The sequence below is a fragment of the Siphateles boraxobius genome, unplaced genomic scaffold (assembly GCF_051911475.1).
Source record: "Siphateles boraxobius isolate OS27281-9 unplaced genomic scaffold, OSU_SipBor_1 6, whole genome shotgun sequence".
In the NCBI taxonomy this organism is placed as follows: Eukaryota; Metazoa; Chordata; class Actinopteri; order Cypriniformes; family Leuciscidae; genus Siphateles; species Siphateles boraxobius.
Window position 1 is genome coordinate 6,912,501 of NW_027509186.1, and position 14,448 is coordinate 6,926,948.

General features: G+C 38.2%; 27 non-coding genes across 27 annotated transcripts; all 27 read left to right on the top strand.

Annotated features, from left to right (window-relative positions):
* The first annotated feature begins 198 nt into the window (after window positions 1-198).
* Window positions 199-317, top strand: LOC143716579 (5S ribosomal RNA). Its single transcript, XR_013196044.1, has one exon. It is a non-coding gene; the product is annotated as a 5S ribosomal RNA (ribosomal RNA).
* A 275-nt stretch (window positions 318-592) lies between these two features.
* Window positions 593-711, top strand: LOC143716705 (5S ribosomal RNA). The gene has a single exon (XR_013196167.1). It is a non-coding gene; the product is annotated as a 5S ribosomal RNA (ribosomal RNA).
* A 377-nt stretch (window positions 712-1,088) lies between these two features.
* Window positions 1,089-1,207, top strand: LOC143716706 (5S ribosomal RNA). The gene has a single exon (XR_013196168.1). It is a non-coding gene; the product is annotated as a 5S ribosomal RNA (ribosomal RNA).
* Window positions 1,208-1,585: 378 nt separating this feature from the next.
* Window positions 1,586-1,704, top strand: LOC143716581 (5S ribosomal RNA). The gene has a single exon (XR_013196046.1). It is a non-coding gene; the product is annotated as a 5S ribosomal RNA (ribosomal RNA).
* A 481-nt stretch (window positions 1,705-2,185) lies between these two features.
* Window positions 2,186-2,304, top strand: LOC143716582 (5S ribosomal RNA). The gene has a single exon (XR_013196047.1). It is a non-coding gene; the product is annotated as a 5S ribosomal RNA (ribosomal RNA).
* Window positions 2,305-2,577: 273 nt separating this feature from the next.
* Window positions 2,578-2,696, top strand: LOC143716583 (5S ribosomal RNA). The gene has a single exon (XR_013196048.1). It is a non-coding gene; the product is annotated as a 5S ribosomal RNA (ribosomal RNA).
* A 377-nt stretch (window positions 2,697-3,073) lies between these two features.
* LOC143716584 (5S ribosomal RNA) lies at window positions 3,074-3,192 on the top strand. The gene has a single exon (XR_013196049.1). It is a non-coding gene; the product is annotated as a 5S ribosomal RNA (ribosomal RNA).
* Window positions 3,193-3,671: 479 nt separating this feature from the next.
* Window positions 3,672-3,790, top strand: LOC143716585 (5S ribosomal RNA). The gene has a single exon (XR_013196050.1). It is a non-coding gene; the product is annotated as a 5S ribosomal RNA (ribosomal RNA).
* A 481-nt stretch (window positions 3,791-4,271) lies between these two features.
* LOC143716645 (5S ribosomal RNA) lies at window positions 4,272-4,390 on the top strand. Its single transcript, XR_013196109.1, has one exon. It is a non-coding gene; the product is annotated as a 5S ribosomal RNA (ribosomal RNA).
* Window positions 4,391-4,977: 587 nt separating this feature from the next.
* LOC143716586 (5S ribosomal RNA) lies at window positions 4,978-5,096 on the top strand. The gene has a single exon (XR_013196051.1). It is a non-coding gene; the product is annotated as a 5S ribosomal RNA (ribosomal RNA).
* A 378-nt stretch (window positions 5,097-5,474) lies between these two features.
* On the top strand, window positions 5,475-5,593 carry LOC143716587 (5S ribosomal RNA). Its single transcript, XR_013196052.1, has one exon. It is a non-coding gene; the product is annotated as a 5S ribosomal RNA (ribosomal RNA).
* Window positions 5,594-5,867: 274 nt separating this feature from the next.
* LOC143716646 (5S ribosomal RNA) lies at window positions 5,868-5,986 on the top strand. Its single transcript, XR_013196111.1, has one exon. It is a non-coding gene; the product is annotated as a 5S ribosomal RNA (ribosomal RNA).
* A 379-nt stretch (window positions 5,987-6,365) lies between these two features.
* On the top strand, window positions 6,366-6,484 carry LOC143716716 (5S ribosomal RNA). The gene has a single exon (XR_013196178.1). It is a non-coding gene; the product is annotated as a 5S ribosomal RNA (ribosomal RNA).
* A 274-nt stretch (window positions 6,485-6,758) lies between these two features.
* On the top strand, window positions 6,759-6,877 carry LOC143716647 (5S ribosomal RNA). Its single transcript, XR_013196112.1, has one exon. It is a non-coding gene; the product is annotated as a 5S ribosomal RNA (ribosomal RNA).
* A 586-nt stretch (window positions 6,878-7,463) lies between these two features.
* LOC143716588 (5S ribosomal RNA) lies at window positions 7,464-7,582 on the top strand. Its single transcript, XR_013196053.1, has one exon. It is a non-coding gene; the product is annotated as a 5S ribosomal RNA (ribosomal RNA).
* Window positions 7,583-7,857: 275 nt separating this feature from the next.
* LOC143716710 (5S ribosomal RNA) lies at window positions 7,858-7,976 on the top strand. The gene has a single exon (XR_013196172.1). It is a non-coding gene; the product is annotated as a 5S ribosomal RNA (ribosomal RNA).
* Window positions 7,977-8,355: 379 nt separating this feature from the next.
* Window positions 8,356-8,474, top strand: LOC143716589 (5S ribosomal RNA). The gene has a single exon (XR_013196054.1). It is a non-coding gene; the product is annotated as a 5S ribosomal RNA (ribosomal RNA).
* A 378-nt stretch (window positions 8,475-8,852) lies between these two features.
* LOC143716590 (5S ribosomal RNA) lies at window positions 8,853-8,971 on the top strand. Its single transcript, XR_013196055.1, has one exon. It is a non-coding gene; the product is annotated as a 5S ribosomal RNA (ribosomal RNA).
* A 379-nt stretch (window positions 8,972-9,350) lies between these two features.
* LOC143716592 (5S ribosomal RNA) lies at window positions 9,351-9,469 on the top strand. The gene has a single exon (XR_013196057.1). It is a non-coding gene; the product is annotated as a 5S ribosomal RNA (ribosomal RNA).
* A 482-nt stretch (window positions 9,470-9,951) lies between these two features.
* On the top strand, window positions 9,952-10,070 carry LOC143716593 (5S ribosomal RNA). The gene has a single exon (XR_013196058.1). It is a non-coding gene; the product is annotated as a 5S ribosomal RNA (ribosomal RNA).
* Window positions 10,071-10,551: 481 nt separating this feature from the next.
* Window positions 10,552-10,670, top strand: LOC143716594 (5S ribosomal RNA). Its single transcript, XR_013196059.1, has one exon. It is a non-coding gene; the product is annotated as a 5S ribosomal RNA (ribosomal RNA).
* A 586-nt stretch (window positions 10,671-11,256) lies between these two features.
* LOC143716595 (5S ribosomal RNA) lies at window positions 11,257-11,375 on the top strand. The gene has a single exon (XR_013196060.1). It is a non-coding gene; the product is annotated as a 5S ribosomal RNA (ribosomal RNA).
* A 481-nt stretch (window positions 11,376-11,856) lies between these two features.
* Window positions 11,857-11,975, top strand: LOC143716649 (5S ribosomal RNA). Its single transcript, XR_013196114.1, has one exon. It is a non-coding gene; the product is annotated as a 5S ribosomal RNA (ribosomal RNA).
* Window positions 11,976-12,563: 588 nt separating this feature from the next.
* LOC143716596 (5S ribosomal RNA) lies at window positions 12,564-12,682 on the top strand. The gene has a single exon (XR_013196061.1). It is a non-coding gene; the product is annotated as a 5S ribosomal RNA (ribosomal RNA).
* A 275-nt stretch (window positions 12,683-12,957) lies between these two features.
* On the top strand, window positions 12,958-13,076 carry LOC143716597 (5S ribosomal RNA). The gene has a single exon (XR_013196062.1). It is a non-coding gene; the product is annotated as a 5S ribosomal RNA (ribosomal RNA).
* Window positions 13,077-13,350: 274 nt separating this feature from the next.
* LOC143716650 (5S ribosomal RNA) lies at window positions 13,351-13,469 on the top strand. Its single transcript, XR_013196115.1, has one exon. It is a non-coding gene; the product is annotated as a 5S ribosomal RNA (ribosomal RNA).
* Window positions 13,470-14,055: 586 nt separating this feature from the next.
* On the top strand, window positions 14,056-14,174 carry LOC143716728 (5S ribosomal RNA). Its single transcript, XR_013196190.1, has one exon. It is a non-coding gene; the product is annotated as a 5S ribosomal RNA (ribosomal RNA).
* The last annotated feature ends 274 nt before the right edge of the window (window positions 14,175-14,448 follow it).

The window sequence follows — 14,448 nt, forward strand, 5'->3', positions numbered from 1 at the left end:
GCATGAAAGAGTTTGAGTTTTTTCAAAAGTTCCTCTTAGTTTAAAAAAAAGACTCACTGAGCTTCTTCAGAAAGCCTTTAAAAGTCTCTGAGATTCTTCAGAGAGCATGAAAGAGTTTGAGTTTTTTCAAAAGTTCTTCTTAGTTTTCTTCATTAATGGTCTAACCTTTTAAATGGCCCAATTTTGGCAGCAGTTTTAGCTTACGGCCATACCACCTTGGTCACGCCCGATCTCGTCTGATCTCGGAAGCTAAGCAGGGTCGGGCCTGGTTAGTACTTGGATGGGAGACCGCCTGGGAATACCAGGTGCTGTAAGCTTTTTTGATTTAAAAAAAAAAAAAGAGTCCCTGAGCTTCTTCAGAAAGCCTTTAAAAGTCTCTGAGATTCTTCAGAGAGCATGAAAGAGTTTGAGTTTTTTCAAAAGTTCCTCTTAGTTTAAAAAAAAGACTCACTGAGCTTCTTCAGAAAGCCTTTAAAAGTCTCTGAGATTCTTCAGAGAGCATGAAAGAGTTTGAGTTTTTTCAAAAGTTCTTCTTAGTTTTCTTCATTAATGGTCTAACCTTTTAAATGGCCCAATTTTGGCAGCAGTTTTAGCTTACGGCCATACCACCTTGGTCACGCCAGATCTCGTCTGATCTCGGAAGCTAAGCAGGGTCGGGCCTGGTTAGTACTTGGATGGGAGACCGCCTGGGAATACCAGGTGCTGTAAGCTTTTTTGATTTAAAAAAAAAAAGAGTCCCTGAGCTTCTTCAGAAAGCCTTTAAAAGTCTCTGAGATTCTTCGGAGAGCATGAAAGAGTTTGAGTTTTTTCAAAAGTTCTTCTTACTTTAAAAAAAAGACTCACTGAGCTTCTTCAGAAAGCCTTTAAAAGTCTCTGAGATTCTTCAGAGAGCATGAAAGAGTTTGAGTTTTTTCAAAAGTTCTTCTTAGTTTAAAAAAAAGACTCACTGAGCTTCTTCAGAAAGCCTTTAAAAGTCTCTGAGATTCTTCAGAGAGCATGAAAGAGTTTGAGTTTTTTCAAAAGTTCTTCTTAGTTTTCTTCATTAATGGTCTAACCTTTTAAATGGCCCAATTTTGGCAGCAGTTTTAGCTTACGGCCATACCACCTTGGTCACGCCAGATCTCGTCTGATCTCGGAAGCTAAGCAGGGTCGGGCCTGGTTAGTACTTGGATGGGAGACCGCCTGGGAATACCAGGTGCTGTAAGCTTTTTTGATTTTAAAAAAAAAAGAGTCCCTGAGCTTCTTCAGAAAGCCTTTAAAAGTCTCTGAGATTCTTCAGAGAGCATGAAAGAGTTTGAGTTTTTTCAAAAGTTCCTCTTAGTTTAAAAAAAAAGACTCACTGAGCTTCTGCAGAAAGCCTTTAAAAGTCTCTGAGATTCTTCAGAGAGCATGAAAGAGTTTCAGTTTTTTCAAAAGTTCTTCTTAGTTTAAAAAAAAGACTCACTGAGCTTCTTCAGAAAGCCTTTAAAAGTCTCTGAGATTCTTCAGAGAGGTTGAAAGAGTTTGAGTTTTTTCAAAAGTTCTTCTTAGTTTTCTTCATTAATGGTCTAACCTTTTAAATAGCCCAATTTTGGCAGCAGTTTTCGCTTACGGCCATACCACCTTGGTCACGCCCGATCTCGTCTGATCTCGGAAGCTAAGCAGGGTCGGGCCTGGTTAGTACTTGGATGGGAGACCGCCTGGGAATACCAGGTGCTGTAAGCTTTTTTGATTTAAAAAAAAAAAAGAGTCCCTGAGCTTCTTCAGAAAGCCTTTAAAAGTCTCTGAGATTCTTCAGAGAGCATGAAAGAGTTTGAGTTTTTTCAAAAGTTCTTCTTACTTTAAAAAAAAGACTCACTGAGCTTCTTCAGAAAGCCTTTAAAAGTCTCTGAGATTCTTCAGAGAGCATGCAAGAGTTTGAGTTTTTTCAAAAGTTCTTCTTAGTTTAAAAAAAGAGTCCCTGAGCTTCTTCAGAAAGCCTTTAAAAGTCTCTGAGATTCTTCAGAGAGCATGAAAGAGTTTGAGTTTTTTCAAAAGTTCTTCTTAGTTTAAAAAAAAGACTCACTGAGCTTCTTCAGAAAGCCTTTAAAAGTCTCTGAGATTCTTCAGAGAGGTTGAAAGAGTTTGAATTTTTTCAAAAGTTCTTCTTAGTTTTCTTCATTAATGGTCTAACCTTTTAAATAGCCCAATTTTGGCAGCAGTTTTCGCTTACGGCCATACCACCTTGGTCACGCCCGATCTCGTCTGATCTCGGAAGCTAAGCAGGGTCGGGCCTGGTTAGTACTTGGATGGGAGACCGCCTGGGAATACCAGGTGCTGTAAGCTTTTTTGATTAAAAAAAAAAAAGAGTCCCTGAGCTTCTTCAGAAAGCCTTTAAAAGTCTCTGAGATTCTTCAGAGAGCATGAAAGAGTTTGAGTTTTTTCAAAAGTTCCTCTTAGTTTAAAAAAAAGACTCACTGAGCTTCTTCAGAAAGCCTTTAAAAGTCTCTGAGATTCTTCAGAGAGCATGAAAGAGTTTGAGTTTTTTCAAAAGTTCTTCTTAGTTTTCTTCATTAATGGTCTAACCTTTTAAATGGCCCAATTTTGGCAGCAGTTTTAGCTTACGGCCATACCACCTTGGTCACGCCCGATCTCGTCTGATCTCGGAAGCTAAGCAGGGTCGGGCCTGGTTAGTACTTGGATGGGAGACCGCCTGGGAATACCAGGTGCTGTAAGCTTTTTTGATTTAAAAAAAAAAGAGTCCCTGAGCTTCTTCAGAAAGCCTTTAAAAGTCTCTGAGATTCTTCAGAGAGCATGAAAGAGTTTGAGTTTTTTCAAAAGTTCCTCTTAGTTTAAAAAAAAAGACTCACTGAGCTTCTGCAGAAAGCCTTTAAAAGTCTCTGAGATTCTTCAGAGAGCATGAAAGAGTTTCAGTTTTTTCAAAAGTTCTTCTTAGTTTAAAAAAAAGACTCACTGAGCTTCTTCAGAAAGCCTTTAAAAGTCTCTGAGATTCTTCAGAGAGGTTGAAAGAGTTTGAGTTTTTTCAAAAGTTCTTCTTAGTTTTCTTCATTAATGGTCTAACCTTTTAAATAGCCCAATTTTGGCAGCAGTTTTCGCTTACGGCCATACCACCTTGGTCACGCCCGATCTCGTCTGATCTCGGAAGCTAAGCAGGGTCGGGCCTGGTTAGTACTTGGATGGGAGACCGCCTGGGAATACCAGGTGCTGTAAGCTTTTTTGATTTAAAAAAAAAAAGAGTCCCTGAGCTTCTTCAGAAAGCCTTTAAAAGTCTCTGAGATTCTTCAGAGAGCATGAAAGAGTTTGAGTTTTTTCAAAAGTTCTTCTTACTTTAAAAAAAGACTCACTGAGCTTCTTCAGAAAGCCTTTAAAAGTCTCTGAGATTCTTCAGAGAGCATGCAAGAGTTTGAGTTTTTTCAAAAGTTCTTCTTAGTTTAAAAAAAGAGTCCCTGAGCTTCTTCAGAAAGCCTTTAAAAGTCTCTGAGATTCTTCAGAGAGCATGAAAGAGTTTGAGTTTTTTCAAAAGTTCTTCTTAGTTTAAAAAAAAGACTCACTGAGCTTCTTCAGAAAGCCTTTAAAAGTCTCTGAGATTCTTCAGAGAGGTTGAAAGAGATTGAGTTTTTTCAAAAGTTCTTCTTAGTTTTCTTCATTAATGGTCTAACCTTTTAAATAGCCCAATTTTGGCAGCAGTTTTCGCTTACGGCCATACCACCTTGGTCACGCCCGATCTCGTCTGATCTCGGAAGCTAAGCAGGGTCGGGCCTGGTTAGTACTTGGATGGGAGACCGCCTGGGAATACCAGGTGCTGTAAGCTTTTTTGATTTAAAAAAAAAAAAGAGTCCCTGAGCTTCTTCAGAAAGCCTTTAAAAGTCTCTGAGATTCTTCAGAGAGCATGAAAGAGTTTGAGTTTTTTCAAAAGTTCTTCTTACTTTAAAAAAAAGACTCACTGAGCTTCTTCAGAAAGCCTTTAAAAGTCTCTGAGATTCTTCAGAGAGCATGAAAGAGTTTGAGTTTTTTCAAAAGTTCTTCTTAGTTTAAAAAAAGAGTCCCTGAGCTTCTTCAGAAAGCCTTTAAAAGTCTCTGAGATTCTTCAGAGAGCATGAAAGAGTTTGAGTTTTTTCAAAAGTTCTTCTTAGTTTAAAAAAAAGACTCACTGAGCTTCTTCAGAAAGCCTTTAAAAGTCTCTGAGATTTTTCAGAGAGGTTGAAAGAGTTTGAGTTTTTTCAAAAGTTCTTCTTAGTTTTCTTCATTAATGGTCTAACCTTTTAAATAGCCCAATTTTGGCAGCAGTTTTCGCTTACGGCCATACCACCTTGGTCACGCCCGATCTCGTCTGATCTCGGAAGCTAAGCAGGGTCGGGCCTGGTTAGTACTTGAATGGGAGACCGCCTGGGAATACCAGGTGCTGTAAGCTTTTTTGATTTAAAAAAAAAAAAAAGAGTCCCTGAGCTTCTTCAGAAAGCCTTTAAAAGTCTCTGAGATTCTTCAGAGAGCATGAAAGAGTTTGAGTTTTTTCAAAAGTTCTTCTTAGTTTAAAAAAAAGACTCACTGAGCTTCTTCAGAAAGCCTTTAAAAGTCTCTGAGATTCTTCAGAGAGCATGAAAGAGTTTGAGTTTTTTCAAAAGTTCTTCTTACTTTAAAAAAAAGACTCACTGAGCTTCTTCAGAAAGCCTTTAAAAGTCTCTGAGATTCTTCAGAGAGCATGAAAGAGTTTGAGTTTTTTCAAAAGTTCTTCTTAGTTTAAAAAAAGAGTCCCTGAGCTTCTTCAGAAAGCCTTTAAAAGTCTCTGAGATTCTTCAGAGAGCATGAAAGAGTTTGAGTTTTTTCAAAAGTTCCTCTTAGTTTAAAAAAAAGACTCACTGAGCTTCTTCAGAAAGCCTTTAAAAGTCTCTGAGATTCTTCAGAGAGCATGAAAGAGTTTGAGTTTTTTCAAAAGTTCTTCTTAGTTTTCTTCATTAATGGTCTAACCTTTTAAATGGCCCATTTTTGGCAGCAGTTTTAGCTTACGGCCATACCACCTTGGTCACGCCCGATCTCGTCTGATCTCGGAAGCTAAGCAGGGTCGGGCCTGGTTAGTACTTGGATGGGAGACCGCCTGGGAATACCAGGTGCTGTAAGCTTTTTTGATTTTAAAAAAAAAAGAGTCCCTGAGCTTCTTCAGAAAGCCTTTAAAAGTCTCTGAGATTCTTCAGAGAGCATGAAAGAGTTTGAGTTTTTTCAAAAGTTCCTCTTAGTTTAAAAAAAAAGACTCACTGAGCTTCTGCAGAAAGCCTTTAAAAGTCTCTGAGATTCTTCAGAGAGCATGAAAGAGTTTCAGTTTTTTCAAAAGTTCTTCTTAGTTTAAAAAAAAGACTCACTGAGCTTCTTCAGAAAGCCTTTAAAAGTCTCTGAGATTCTTCAGAGAGGTTGAAAGAGTTTGAGTTTTTTCAAAAGTTCTTCTTAGTTTTCTTCATTAATGGTCTAACCTTTTAAATAGCCCAATTTTGGCAGCAGTTTTCGCTTACGGCCATACCACCTTGGTCACGCCCGATCTCGTCTGATCTCGGAAGCTAAGCAGGGTCGGGCCTGGTTAGTACTTGGATGGGAGACCGCCTGGGAATACCAGGTGCTGTAAGCTTTTTTGATTTAAAAAAAAAAAAGAGTCCCTGAGCTTCTTCAGAAAGCCTTTAAAAGTCTCTGAGATTCTTCAGAGAGCATGAAAGAGTTTGAGTTTTTTCAAAAGTTCTTCTTACTTTAAAAAAAAGACTCACTGAGCTTCTTCAGAAAGCCTTTAAAAGTCTCTGAGATTTTTCAGAGAGGTTGAAAGAGTTTGAGTTTTTTCAAAAGTTCTTCTTAGTTTTCTTCATTAATGGTCTAACCTTTTAAATAGCCCAATTTTGGCAGCAGTTTTCGCTTACGGCCATACCACCTTGGTCACGCCCGATCTCGTCTGATCTCGGAAGCTAAGCAGGGTCGGGCCTGGTTAGTACTTGAATGGGAGACCGCCTGGGAATACCAGGTGCTGTAAGCTTTTTTGATTTAAAAAAAAAAAAAGAGTCCCTGAGCTTCTTCAGAAAGCCTTTAAAAGTCTCTGAGATTCTTCAGAGAGCATGAAAGAGTTTGAGTTTTTTCAAAAGTTCTTCTTAGTTTAAAAAAAAGACTCACTGAGCTTCTTCAGAAAGCCTTTAAAAGTCTCTGAGATTCTTCAGAGAGCATGAAAGAGTTTGAGTTTTTTCAAAAGTTCTTCTTACTTTAAAAAAAAGACTCACTGAGCTTCTTCAGAAAGCCTTTAAAAGTCTCTGAGATTCTTCAGAGAGGTTGAAAGAGTTTGAGTTTTTTCAAAAGTTCTTCTTAGTTTTCTTCATTAATGGTCTAACCTTTTAAATAGCCCAATTTTGGCAGCAGTTTTCGCTTACGGCCATACCACCTTGGTCACGCCCGATCTCGTCTGATCTCGGAAGCTAAGCAGGGTCGGCCCTGGTTAGTACTTGGATGGGAGACCGCCTGGGAATACCAGGTGCTGTAAGCTTTTTTGATTTAAAAAAAAAAAAGAGTCCCTGAGCTTCTTCAGAAAGCCTTTAAAAGTCTCTGAGATTCTTCAGAGAGCATGAAAGAGTTTGAGTTTTTTCAAAAGTTCTTCTTACTTTAAAAAAAAGACTCACTGAGCTTCTTCAGAAAGCCTTTAAAAGTCTCTGAGATTTTTCAGAGAGGTTGAAAGAGTTTGAGTTTTTTCAAAAGTTCTTCTTAGTTTTCTTCATTAATGGTCTAACCTTTTAAATAGCCCAATTTTGGCAGCAGTTTTCGCTTACGGCCATACCACCTTGGTCACGCCCGATCTCGTCTGATCTCGGAAGCTAAGCAGGGTCGGGCCTGGTTAGTACTTGAATGGGAGACCGCCTGGGAATACCAGGTGCTGTAAGCTTTTTTGATTTAAAAAAAAAAAAAGAGTCCCTGAGCTTCTTCAGAAAGCCTTTAAAAGTCTCTGAGATTCTTCAGAGAGCATGAAAGAGTTTGAGTTTTTTCAAAAGTTCTTCTTAGTTTAAAAAAAAGACTCACTGAGCTTCTTCAGAAAGCCTTTAAAAGTCTCTGAGATTCTTCAGAGAGCATGAAAGAGTTTGAGTTTTTTCAAAAGTTCTTCTTACTTTAAAAAAAAGACTCACTGAGCTTCTTCAGAAAGCCTTTAAAAGTCTCTGAGATTCTTCAGAGAGCATGAAAGAGTTTGAGTTTTTTCAAAAGTTCTTCTTAGTTTAAAAAAAGAGTCCCTGAGCTTCTTCAGAAAGCCTTTAAAAGTCTCTGAGATTCTTCAGAGAGCATGAAAGAGTTTGAGTTTTTTCAAAAGTTCTTCTTAGTTTAAAAAAAAGACTCACTGAGCTTCTTCAGAAAGCCTTTAAAAGTCTCTGAGATTCTTCAGAGAGGTTGAAAGAGTTTGAGTTTTTTCAAAAGTTCTTCTTAGTTTTCTTCATTAATGGTCTAACCTTTTAAATAGCCCAATTTTGGCAGCAGTTTTCGCTTACGGCCATACCACCTTGGTCACGCCCGATCTCGTCTGATCTCGGAAGCTAAGCAGGGTCGGGCCTGGTTAGTACTTGGATGGGAGACCGCCTGGGAATACCAGGTGCTGTAAGCTTTTTTGATTTAAAAAAAAAAAAAGAGTCCCTGAGCTTCTTCAGAAAGCCTTTAAAAGTCTCTGAGATTCTTCAGAGAGCATGAAAGAGTTTGAGTTTTTTCAAAAGTTCCTCTTAGTTTAAAAAAAAGACTCACTGAGCTTCTTCAGAAAGCCTTTAAAAGTCTCTGAGATTCTTCAGAGAGCATGAAAGAGTTTGAGTTTTTTCAAAAGTTCTTCTTAGTTTTCTTCATTAATGGTCTAACCTTTTAAATGGCCCAATTTTGGCAGCAGTTTTAGCTTACGGACATACCACCTTGGTCACGCCCGATCTCGTCTGATCTCGGAAGCTAAGCAGGGTCGGGCCTGGTTAGTACTTGGATGGGAGACCGCCTGGGAATACCAGGTGCTGTAAGCTTTTTTGATTTAAAAAAAAAAAAGAGTCCCTGAGCTTCTTCAGAAAGCCTTTAAAAGTCTCTGAGATTCTTCAGAGAGCATGAAAGAGTTTGAGTTTTTTCAAAAGTTCCTCTTAGTTTAAAAAAAAAGACTCACTGAGCTTCTGCAGAAAGCCTTTAAAAGTCTCTGAGATTCTTCAGAGAGCATGAAAGAGTTTGAGTTTTTTCAAAAGTTCTTCTTAGTTTAAAAAAAAGACTCACTGAGCTTCTTCAGAAAGCCTTTAAAAGTCTCTGAGATTCTTCAGAGAGGTTGAAAGAGTTTGAGTTTTTTCAAAAGTTCTTCTTAGTTTTCTTCATTAATGGTCTAACCTTTTAAATAGCCCAATTTTGGCAGCAGTTTTCGCTTACGGCCATACCACCTTGGTCACGCCCGATCTCGTCTGATCTCGGAAGCTAAGCAGGGTCGGGCCTGGTTAGTACTTGGATGGGAGACCGCCTGGGAATACCAGGTGCTGTAAGCTTTTTTGATTTAAAAAAAAAAAAGAGTCCCTGAGCTTCTTCAGAAAGCCTTTAAAAGTCTCTGAGATTCTTCAGAGAGCATGAAAGAGTTTGAGTTTTTTCAAAAGTTCTTCTTACTTTAAAAAAAAGACTCACTGAGCTTCTTCAGAAAGCCTTTAAAAGTCTCTGAGATTCTTCAGAGAGCATGAAAGAGTTTGAGTTTTTTCAAAAGTTCTTCTTAGTTTAAAAAAAAGACTCACTGAGCTTCTTCAGAAAGCCTTTAAAAGTCTCTGAGATTCTTCAGAGAGGTTGAAAGAGTTTGAGTTTTTTCAAAAGTTCTTCTTAGTTTTCTTCATTAATGGTCTAACCTTTTAAATAGCCCAATTTTGGCAGCAGTTTTCGCTTACGGCCATACCACCTTGGTCACGCCCGATCTCGTCTGATCTCGGAAGCTAAGCAGGGTCGGGCCTGGTTAGTACTTGGATGGGAGACCGCCTGGGAATACCAGGTGCTGTAAGCTTTTTTGATTTAAAAAAAAAAAAAGAGTCCCTGAGCTTCTTCAGAAAGCCTTTAAAAGTCTCTGAGATTCTTCAGAGAGCATGAAAGAGTTTGAGTTTTTTCAAAAGTTCTTCTTAGTTTAAAAAAAAGACTCACTGAGCTTCTTCAGAAAGCCTTTAAAAGTCTCTGAGATTCTTCAGAGAGCATGAAAGAGTTTGAGTTTTTTCAAAAGTTCTTCTTAGTTTAAAAAAAAGACTCACTGAGCTTCTTCAGAAAGCCTTTAAAAGTCTCTGAGATTCTTCAGAGAGGTTGAAAGAGTTTGAGTTTTTTCAAAAGTTCTTCTTAGTTTTCTTCATTAATGGTCTAACCTTTTAAATAGCCCAATTTTGGCAGCAGTTTTCGCTTACGGCCATACCACCTTGGTCACGCCCGATCTCGTCTGATCTCGGAAGCTAAGCAGGGTCGGGCCTGGTTAGTACTTGGATGGGAGACCGCCTGGGAATACCAGGTGCTGTAAGCTTTTTTGATTTAAAAAAAAAAAAGAGTCCCTGAGCTTCTTCAGAAAGCCTTTAAAAGTCTCTGAGATTCTTCAGAGAGCATGAAAGAGTTTGAGTTTTTTCAAAAGTTCTTCTTACTTTAAAAAAAAGACTCACTGAGCTTCTTCAGAAAGCCTTTAAAAGTCTCTGAGATTCTTCAGAGAGCATGCAAGAGTTTGAGTTTTTTCAAAAGTTCTTCTTAGTTTAAAAAAAGAGTCCCTGAGCTTCTTCAGAAAGCCTTTAAAAGTCTCTGAGATTCTTCAGAGAGCATGAAAGAGTTTGAGTTTTTTCAAAAGTTCTTCTTAGTTTAAAAAAAAAGACTCACTGAGCTTCTTCAGAAAGCCTTTAAAAGTCTCTGAGATTCTTCAGAGAGGTTGAAAGAGTTTGAATTTTTTCAAAAGTTCTTCTTAGTTTTCTTCATTAATGGTCTAACCTTTTAAATAGCCCAATTTTGGCAGCAGTTTTCGCTTACGGCCATACCACCTTGGTCACGCCCGATCTCGTCTGATCTCGGAAGCTAAGCAGGGTCGGGCCTGGTTAGTACTTGGATGGGAGACCGCCTGGGAATACCAGGTGCTGTAAGCTTTTTTGATTTAAAAAAAAAAAAGAGTCCCTGAGCTTCTTCAGAAAGCCTTTAAAAGTCTCTGAGATTCTTCAGAGAGCATGAAAGAGTTTGAGTTTTTTCAAAAGTTCTTCTTACTTTAAAAAAAAGACTCACTGAGCTTCTTCAGAAAGCCTTTAAAAGTCTCTGAGATTCTTCAGAGAGCATGAAAGAGTTTGAGTTTTTTCAAAAGTTCTTCTTAGTTTAAAAAAAGAGTCCCTGAGCTTCTTCAGAAAGCCTTTAAAAGTCTCTGAGATTCTTCAGAGAGCATGAAAGAGTTTGAGTTTTTTCAAAAGTTCTTCTTAGTTTAAAAAAAAGACTCACTGAGCTTCTTCAGAAAGCCTTTAAAAGTCTCTGAGATTCTTCAGAGAGGTTGAAAGAGTTTGAGTTTTTTCAAAAGTTCTTCTTAGTTTTCTTCATTAATGGTCTAACCTTTTAAATAGCCCAATTTTGGCAGCAGTTTTCGCTTACGGCCATACCACCTTGGTCACGCCCGATCTCGTCTGATCTCGGAAGCTAAGCAGGGTCGGGCCTGGTTAGTACTTGGATGGGAGACCGCCTGGGAATACCAGGTGCTGTAAGCTTTTTTGATTTAAAAAAAAAAAAAGAGTCCCTGAGCTTCTTCAGAAAGCCTTTAAAAGTCTCTGAGATTCTTCAGAGAGCATGAAAGAGTTTGAGTTTTTTCAAAAGTTCCTCTTAGTTTAAAAAAAAGACTCACTGAGCTTCTTCAGAAAGCCTTTAAAAGTCTCTGAGATTCTTCAGAGAGCATGAAAGAGTTTGAGTTTTTTCAAAAGTTCTTCTTACTTTAAAAAAAAGACTCACTGAGCTTCTTCAGAAAGCCTTTAAAAGTCTCTGAGATTCTTCAGAGAGCATGCAAGAGTTTGAGTTTTTTCAAAAGTTCTTCTTAGTTTAAAAAAAGAGTCCCTGAGCTTCTTCAGAAAGCCTTTAAAAGTCTCTGAGATTCTTCAGAGAGCATGAAAGAGTTTGAGTTTTTTCAAAAGTTCTTCTTAGTTTAAAAAAAAGACTCACTGAGCTTCTTCAGAAAGCCTTTAAAAGTCTCTGAGATTCTTCAGAGAGGTTGAAAGAGATTGAGTTTTTTCAAAAGTTCTTCTTAGTTTTCTTCATTAATGGTCTAACCTTTTAAATAGCCCAATTTTGGCAGCAGTTTTCGCTTACGGCCATACCACCTTGGTCACGCCCGATCTCGTCTGATCTCGGAAGCTAAGCAGGGTCGGGCCTGGTTAGTACTTGGATGGGAGACCGCCTGGGAATACCAGGTGCTGTAAGCTTTTTTGATTTAAAAAAAAAAAAGAGTCCCTGAGCTTCTTCAGAAAGCCTTTAAAAGTCTCTGAGATTCTTCAGAGAGCATGAAAGAGTTTGAGTTTTTTCAAAAGTTCTTCTTACTTTAAAAAAAAGACTCACTGAGCTTCTTCAGAAAGCCTTTAAAAGTCTCTGAGATTCTTCAGAGAGCATGAAAGAGTTTGAGTTTTTTCAAAAGTTCTTCTTAGTTTAAAAAAAGAGTCCCTGAGCTTCTTCAGAAAGCCTTTAAAAGTCTCTGAGATTCTTCAGAGAGCATGAAAGAGTTTGAGTTTTTTCAAAAGTTCTTCTTAGTTTAAAAAAAAGACTCACTGAGCTTCTTCAGAAAGCCTTTAAAAGTCTCTGAGATTTTTCAGAGAGGTTGAAAGAGTTTGAGTTTTTTCAAAAGTTCTTCTTAGTTTTCTTCATTAATGGTCTAACCTTTTAAATAGCCCAATTTTGGCAGCAGTTTTCGCTTACGGCCATACCACCTTGGTCACGCCCGATCTCGTCTGATCTCGGAAGCTAAGCAGGGTCGGGCCTGGTTAGTACTTGAATGGGAGACCGCCTGGGAATACCAGGTGCTGTAAGCTTTTTTGATTTAAAAAAAAAAAAAAAGAGTCCCTGAGCTTCTTCAGAAAGCCTTTAAAAGTCTCTGAGATTCTTCAGAGAGCATGAAAGAGTTTGAGTTTTTTCAAAAGTTCTTCTTAGTTTAAAAAAAAGACTCACTGAGCTTCTTCAGAAAGCCTTTAAAAGTCTCTGAGATTCTTCAGAGAGCATGAAAGAGTTTGAGTTTTTTCAAAAGTTCTTCTTACTTTAAAAAAAAGACTCACTGAGCTTCTTCAGAAAGCCTTTAAAAGTCTCTGAGATTCTTCAGAGAGCATGAAAGAGTTTGAGTTTTTTCAAAAGTTCTTCTTAGTTTAAAAAAAGAGTCCCTGAGCTTCTTCAGAAAGCCTTTAAAAGTCTCTGAGATTCTTCAGAGAGCATGAAAGAGTTTGAGTTTTTTCAAAAGTTCTTCTTAGTTTAAAAAAAAGACTCACTGAGCTTCTTCAGAAAGCCTTTAAAAGTCTCTGAGATTCTTCAGAGAGGTTGAAAGAGTTTGAGTTTTTTCAAAAGTTCTTCTTAGTTTTCTTCATTAATGGTCTAACCTTTTAAATAGCCCAATTTTGGCAGCAGTTTTCGCTTACGGCCATACCACCTTGGTCACGCCCGATCTCGTCTGATCTCGGAAGCTAAGCAGGGTCGGGCCTGGTTAGTACTTGGATGGGAGACCGCCTGGGAATACCAGGTGCTGTAAGCTTTTTTGATTTAAAAAAAAAAAAAGAGTCCCTGAGCTTCTTCAGAAAGCCTTTAAAAGTCTCTGAGATTCTTCAGAGAGCATGAAAGAGTTTGAGTTTTTTCAAAAGTTCCTCTTAGTTTAAAAAAAAGACTCACTGAGCTTCTTCAGAAAGCCTTTAAAAGTCTCTGAGATTCTTCAGAGAGCATGAAAGAGTTTGAGTTTTTTCAAAAGTTCTTCTTAGTTTTCTTCATTAATGGTCTAACCTTTTAAATGGCCCAATTTTGGCAGCAGTTTTAGCTTACGGCCATACCACCTTGGTCACGCCCGATCTCGTCTGATCTCGGAAGCTAAGCAGGGTCGGGCCTGGTTAGTACTTGGATGGGAGACCGCCTGGGAATACCAGGTGCTGTAAGCTTTTTTGATTTAAAAAAAAAAAGAGTCCCTGAGCTTCTTCAGAAAGCCTTTAAAAGTCTCTGAGATTCTTCAGAGAGCATGAAAGAGTTTGAGTTTTTTCAAAAGTTCCTCTTAGTTTAAAAAAAAAGACTCACTGAGCTTCTGCAGAAAGCCTTTAAAAGTCTCTGAGATTCTTCAGAGAGGTTGAAAGAGTTTGAGTTTTTTCAAAAGTTCTTCTTAGTTTTCTTCATTAATGGTCTAACCTTTTAAATAGCCCAATTTTGGCAGCAGTTTTCGCTTACGGCCATACCACCTTGGTCACGCCCGATCTCGTCTGATCTCGGAAGCTAAGCAGGGTCGGGCCTGGTTAGTACTTGAATGGGAGACCGCCTGGGAATACCAGGTGCTGTAAGCTTTTTTGATTTAAAAAAAAAAAAAGAGTCCCTGAGCTTCTTCAGAAAGCCTTTAAAAGTCTCTGAGATTCTTCAGAGAGCATGAAAGAGTTTGAGTTTTTTCAAAAGTTCTTCTTAGTTTAAAAAAAAGACTCACTGAGCTTCTTCAGAAAGCCTTTAAAAGTCTCTGAGATTCTTCAGAGAGCATGAAAGAGTTTGAGTTTTTTCAAAAGTTCTTCTTACTTTAAAAAAAAGACTCACTGAGCTTCTTCAGAAAGCCTTTAAAAGTCTCTGAGATTCTTCAGAGAGCATGAAAGAGTTTGAGTTTTTTCAAAAGTTCTTCTTAGTTTAAAAAAAGAGTCCCTGAGCTTCTTCAGAAAGCCTTTAAAAGTCTCTGAGATTCTTCAGAGAGCATGAAAGAGTTTGAGTTTTTTCAAAAGTTCTTCTTAGTTTAAAAAAAAGACTCACTGAGCTTCTTCAGAAAGCCTTTAAAAGTCTCTGAGATTCTTCAGAGAGGTTGAAAGAGTTTGAGTTTTTTCAAAAGTTCTTCTTAGTTTTCTTCATTAATGGTCTAACCTTTTAAATAGCCCAATTTTGGCAGCAGTTTTCGCTTACGGCCATACCACCTTGGTCACGCCCGATCTCGTCTGATCTCGGAAGCTAAGCAGGGTCGGGCCTGGTTAGTACTTGGATGGGAGACCGCCTGGGATTACCAGGTGCTGTAAGCTTTTTTGATTTAAAAAAAAAAAAGAGTCCCTGAGCTTCTTCAGAAAGCCTTTAAAAGTCTCTGAGATTCTTCAGAGAGCATGAAAGAGTTTGAGTTTTTTCAAAAGTTCTTCTTACTTTAAAAAAAAGACTCACTGAGCTTCTTCAGAAAGCCTTTAAAAGTCTCTGAGATTCTTCAGAGAGCATGAAAGAGTTTGAGTTTTTTCAAAAGTTCTTCTTAGTTTAAAAAAAGAGTCCCTGAGCTTCTTCAGAAAGCCTTTAAAAGTCTCTGAGATT